Below are 6,355 nucleotides of genomic sequence, written 5' to 3'. Positions count from 1 at the left end.
AAGGCAGTATTTGTATACAAATAAAATAGGTATACTCATTTCTTATTATTGGTGGATAGTTATGCTCTAGAAAGTCACCACACATGCTGAAATAGCAAATACAGAACCACTGCTCCTAGGGAAAACGCAGGGTAATATTTCTGAGAACTGATCACAACATCTTTATTAACTGATCAATATATAACCTTGTTTTATGTGTTTCTGCTTAAAGACACCTTCTTTAATATATATTGTTGATTAATTAGCTTTGAACTAATGGCAAATAGCAGTATAACGCTTGCAGCTTATATAACACATGTATTTTCTTTGTAAGACACATTGTAGGCTTTTGCACTTAGGAACACTAGATAGCATTTCCGCATTACATTGGAGACCATTTTAAGAAGCTAAATCAACAACAAAAAGCATAAATACATAAAAACAAAACAAAATAATAAAAAAATGAAGTATGGCACCAAATAATGAGGGATATGACAGGAGGAAGGATGATGAGTTTGAGACTATTCTACTTGTAGGTGAGAAATGTTGAGTGTACCTTGACTCTACGGTTTTGTAACATAGTGCAAAAGTCCAAGACTCTAAGAAGTGTTGTGAGAGCACAGCAAATAAGATACGTCTGTGGTTGGAGTAAGGAGTTCTAGTTTGGAGTTCAAGAAGAACTTTTCAAAGTTCTTTTAAAAAATAATTTTGAATAAATAATAAATGTATACATATATATTTGTATAAATATGTATTTATAATTGTAAAAGATTACAAAGCAGCAGGAACATCAAAAACGAGCTGTCTCTTTTACTCAAGTCCTCCTAACTATTCAGAACTCCTCATTAGATGACAAATAGTGTTATGCAGAGGGAAGGAAGCTAGAAGGACATGGCATTTGAGCAGGGCTTTAATAGGTCGTCTGGATTTGGAGAGATGAAGATGGATTATCAGTGCATTTATAGGGACATTATGAGAAAATCTTGATTGAAAGAAATCATGGCGAGAAATTGCGAGGAGGCTCGAAATAAGAAGAAAATTGCCAATTATAGATTTAGTAAGAAGTTCTAAGTAATATGATCATAATACAATTCTCTTTTGAATCATGAGTTAAATATGCCAAGGAGTAGAAATTCTATCAGTTGATCTCAGAAGTGTATTCTTAATTTCCCTTCACTGTTAAAATTGTTCCTTAATATCCAATGAAAATCTCCACCTATTAATTTTATCCCAAGTGATTTATTTTAGTAGGAAAAGGATTATATAAGACTACAAGAAAACCAAATCAAACAGTAAAAAGAAATTAATAAAATACAACCTTGTTTGAATTTAACCGTTATTTCTGATAGTTTCAAAAGCCTTTGGGGTTTTAAACAAACTCAACTGAAATAGTTCTACAGTCCCATGAAGTAGGGGCAGGCATTATAATCTCTATATTACAGCTGGGAACCTTGAGGCACAAAGCCATTTAAGTGATATGTCCAAGGTCACTGAGCAAGTCACTGGTGAGGCCAAAAATAGAATCCCAATTCTTCAGCTAGTTCTTTGTTCAGAAGACCATAGTGGTTCTTTTATTACTCCAAGGATAAAATTCAGCTTTATATCAGAGGATTTTTTTTTCTTACGTGCCAACCAAAAAATCAACATTTAAAAAGATCATTGAATTGATATTAAATCAAATCATATTTCATGCTTGAGATTTTAAAGTTACTCTTAGAAAAATGTTTTTTTGTTGTTTAAGAGGAAAATATCCATACATAGTTTTTTGCTGTTATCATCTTTTTCATAAAACTTTTCTCTCTCCCCTAAATATTTAATGGCTCTATTTAACTACGAATATGTTCTGGTTTCTGCACAAGAAAATGCAAGCCATAGTAATTGGCTTAGCCTTCAGACAGCTGAGTCAGCAAGAAATCAGCCGGCCTATAGAAACCTTTTTATTTTCTATCAGTTTTTCAGAGTTTTAAGCCACTGAAATATATTGAAAAAATCTGGGAGGGAACTAAACCATGCAAATTAACCTTACATCTGCTTTATAGAACTCTCGAACCTCCAGATTTGTAATTCCTTATCTATGGCTGCTCAAACAATTTTCTGGTTCATAATGCTGTCAGTGCCATGGTGGAAAAGGAAAGTGGATTATAGTCTCCAGTACATATTTGTCTAAAAGTGCTTCTATTTTTCCAGTCATGAAAAGAATCTTTTTCCACTCTTATGGGAATCCTTGAGAGCTAGAAATTCTACTTTTTGAGCTTCATATCTATACATATGGATTTTGTGAAAAATGATTTTTATAAAGTTCAAAGTTGTTAAATATTTTAAAAGAAATATATGTTCACATACACTAAAAAGTAGTATAGATATATTTCTCTCTCATTATATGTATATGTATGCCTATGTATAACTCACATGTATATATGTTTACATATATGTAATATATATCATTTTAGAATTATGTGCAATTATAATAATAGATAGCATTTATTAAACAATCACATTGTACCAGGCACTCAGTGAAAGTTTTTATGTATAATTCATTTATCCTCATCACAGCATTATGGAATGATTATTATTATTACTTTGACTTCCTTCACGAGGAAATTGAGACACTAAGAGCATAAGTCAATTGCCCAAAGTTACAGAGCTTTTATGTGAGAAAGCAGGGTTATAAGTACAGGGTTATAAACACATTGTGTGTGAATAGGAATTATTTAAGGACATGTGAGTAAAATAAAAATGTAAAGTCTAGAGGTTTAGTCAAAATTGACTAAATCCATAAATTAAGATCCAGAGAAGAGAAATGTCTTCCATAGTTTGTACAGTCACCCAGCTCCCAAATCTGGAGGATGACTCAGGCAGCACTGCACTACTGCTCTCACAGTTGGCATTATCAAATGATGTCATAAATTGCAAAACAGGTAGGAACTATTTTTTATACAGATACCCATTTTTTTACATTAAAGTTCTATTTTTTAATAACTATCCTCAAGTGGTATTATATTGATAAGATTTCCTGCTAAAAGTTCACTAAAACAAAACAAAACAAAACAAATTCAAAACCTTTTCTGATCTCCCTTTGTTTCTGGATTGATCTCACTTTCCCATTGAAGACTTTGACTTGCTACAGGTTAAAACTTTACTCTCAAACTCAACAGTAAATTTTTCTCCCTCACCTTTCCCACCTGTAGCACAGATTAATCTTACCTTGGGCTAGAGAAAGATAGAGTTAAGGAGAGAAAATTATGGTCTGCCTTTTCCATACTTCCTTTCCTCCTTGTTTTGTGTGTTGAAGGAAAAGGGAAACTGTCCAATATTTTACTTCCTTATGCAGGATTGCAGTCTTTTCCTTGCTTGGATATAAATGTTATATTCCCTGTCTATGAGCTCCAACACACCATGATGACAAAGTATTATGTGTAACCCCGTAGGCATTTTTACATTTGTAGGTTTGGCCTCATCTCTTGACTGGCCTTTAGCTAATGAACTTCATACTACATTCCTCTAATGCTTCTGTCCCTTTTGCACCTTCATTTCCCAAATCTGTTGGTATAATGGCAAGACTATATCCCCCAATTGTATTTATCCTTCTAGCTCTGGTGGGACCGTGTAGAGTGCTTCTCCTGTACACTTAGAGAAAGTGTTTCTGCTCCTTCTATGCCTTGCAGCTTACCCATACCCATACATACAGGTAGACGCACATGCGTACGTTCTCTCCCCCTCTCTCTTTCCTTTTCTCTCCTTCCAATTCTCCTTTCGTCTGTTCATTTAGCATAGGAGCATATCAGCAAGTGCTTGTTCTAAGCAGATATATAAACAAAAAATGAAAACTGTTTCCTCTTCTTTAAGACTTCACCAATCTTTAGAAAGGAATCTCATAGAGCCCCCTTCCATGTCTTCAAGGTGGGAAGATTTTCCATGAACAGGGATCTCTCCAAAATGTCAACCACAGTATTATTTTTCCAATATTCATTCTATAGTAATTGGTGGGGATGAGTAGGATTGACATATATTCCTTCTCTAACTGGCACCTTTCAATAATTCCAATTTCTGGTGCCTCCCTGAATTTAGAATGTTAAGTTCTTAAGACAATGTATCGTCAGCTTAAGCCATAATTCTAGAATACGAGAAATCATCAACATTTTGTTTCATTGGATCAAAGATGATTCATGGGAGAGGAAGTAGCTGCAAAGGCCCTTAAGTACCATACTCTTTTGGCATCTTAATAGACTCTGACTTCATTTTTGACATTTAACTGCTGACAGCTTTCACGCCCTACCCATTCTGCCCCATAACTGGCTAAGCTGGTAATAAAGGCTGGCTGCTCCCTCCTTTGGCAAGAGTAGGAAATTGAAACCATGCAAATCCCAGCCCATTCACAGAACACTCACTCAAACCCATCCCCTAACTTCAATAAAAGCCAAACTAGTCTCTTTTCTCTGTTCTCTCCAGGTGCCACTTTTGGATCTGCTTGGGGGACTCCCCTGTATTTAAACACAGCCTTATTATGTTAGTCATAAACCTTTTCATATCCTCTCTCTTTCTGTTTTATTTTTGGTTTTTGGGTTTTGTTTTTGTTTTTTTGGGTTTTTTTTTTTTTTTTTTTGGTAAGAAATCATTTTTTGTTTAGGTATAATTGACATCTAACATCCTATAACTTTCAGCTGTACAACACAGTGATTCAATAATTGTATATATTGTGAAATGATCACAATACATGCTCCCAACTAAATTCCTGGCAAGAAAGAGGGCCTGTACCTGAAGCAAGCCAGGGAATAATCTTTATGATGAGCCCTTTGAGTACATACCTTGCAGAAACATAGTAGGCCTTGTGGGAGTTGACTAGTTCCTGATGAAGATGGGCAGCTTGGAGCACTCCTACATGCAGGTGATGAAGTTAAATGGTGAGACCAGTTGTCAAAATTGCTGTAGAGGGGGAGGGTCTGAAGCAGCTGCCAAGCTGCACCCCATCGTGCAGTGCACCACCCTGGAATAGGGGATAGGGGTAGCATATTATTGCAGGGACGGTGAGCTGCACCTGGAGATCCGCCTGAAGGACCTGAGGAGGTTCAGTCCATCAAGAAATCCGACCCAGTCATCTTGTACCATAAAACAGTCAGCCAGGAGTTGAACCTGCTCTGTCTGTCCAAGCCTCCGAACCAGCATAGGAGCTGCACGTGAAGGCACTGGCCCTCCCTGACCGTCAGGCGGAGAACATCTAACAAGGCTGAGGTATCCACCCGCCAGGAACTCAAGCAACGCGCTGCTACCTAGCTGAGAAGTACAAATACGTGGCTGAGACCTGCAAGATCTGGTGTTTTCGACCCAACGGCACGGGCGCCAACATCCTCATCGGTATCACCAAGGGCGTGCAGTATTCAACAAGATCAGGGACAGCATGGTGGCTGAGATCTAGAAGGCCAAAGGAGACGGCGCTGTGCGAGGAGAACGTGTGTTACGTGCACTTTGCCGTCCACCGTATGTCGCTGCACACTGACGTCATCTAGCGCGCCTCTACCGCGGAGTGCCGAGGGTCTGGCCAAGACAATTGGAGCCCATATGCCTTGCGGAGATGTGATACCCAGGACAAGTGGTTGGTGGCGTCTCTGGTGTCCTCGACAGGAAGCGGAGCCACATCTTCGAGGAGTCCGAGGTGGCCAGTATCGCCATGTTTGTTATGAAAGCCTTCCTGCTTGTCAGTGAGTCCTTAATCCACTGAAAAAAAGAGCTGAGGTTTAACACAAGCGGCCGGCCAGGCCTTCCCCTCGTGCCTGTGTGACCACTGGCAGATCCTGTCAAGAGACCCGTTTAACAACACTGGCCGCCCCAGTCAGGGGCGCAAAGGCTTGAAGGAAGGCATCCGAATTCTGGACAACTTTCTGGACTAGTTGTAGGGAGGCTTCTAGGAAGTCCACCTCGCCCAGGGCGAGATTCCGTGTAGCACCAGCGTCTGGCTGAAGATGGACCACAGCGAGCCCTCAAATTCTCCTCAGGACACCTCAGCACTATCCATACAGGTGGTGCTCCACCTGACAGATTTCTGGGGCCTGAACTGTGCCATCGCAATGCACAACGTTTACTCTTGATGTCCTTCTCTTTGATACTGATTTCGAGACTTAAGAAGCCACAGAAATGCCTTCTTAGCAGGTACTTATTTGACTGGTAGGGGTAGGGGAGAGGGTGGGGCACTCAACCCTTTTTTTCTTTCTCATTTCTTCAGAGGGAAACTCAAACATCCTGTTTGTTTATTTATTTTTATTTATTTATTTATGTAATGCATCAGGAAGCTTATTTAGGTAAATGGTTAATATGGATTTTCTCATAGGGGAGAGGATCAAACAGGTGCACATTTTCTTTGAACAGAGACTAGAAGGTGGGA

At 38.7% G+C, this 6,355-nt stretch overlaps 1 pseudogene; it reads left to right on the top strand.

Moving 5' to 3' along the window:
- The first annotated feature begins 448 nt into the window (after window positions 1-448).
- On the top strand, window positions 449-6,013 carry LOC121100491 (annotated as a pseudogene).
- The last annotated feature ends 342 nt before the right edge of the window (window positions 6,014-6,355 follow it).

This window comes from Ursus maritimus, unplaced genomic scaffold (genome assembly GCF_017311325.1).
Source record: "Ursus maritimus isolate PB19 unplaced genomic scaffold, ASM1731132v1 scaffold_4, whole genome shotgun sequence".
Lineage (NCBI taxonomy): Eukaryota > Metazoa > Chordata > Mammalia > Carnivora > Ursidae > Ursus > Ursus maritimus.
The sequence above is the reverse complement of the archived record's forward strand: the minus strand, read 5'-3'. Positions and strand labels throughout refer to the sequence as shown.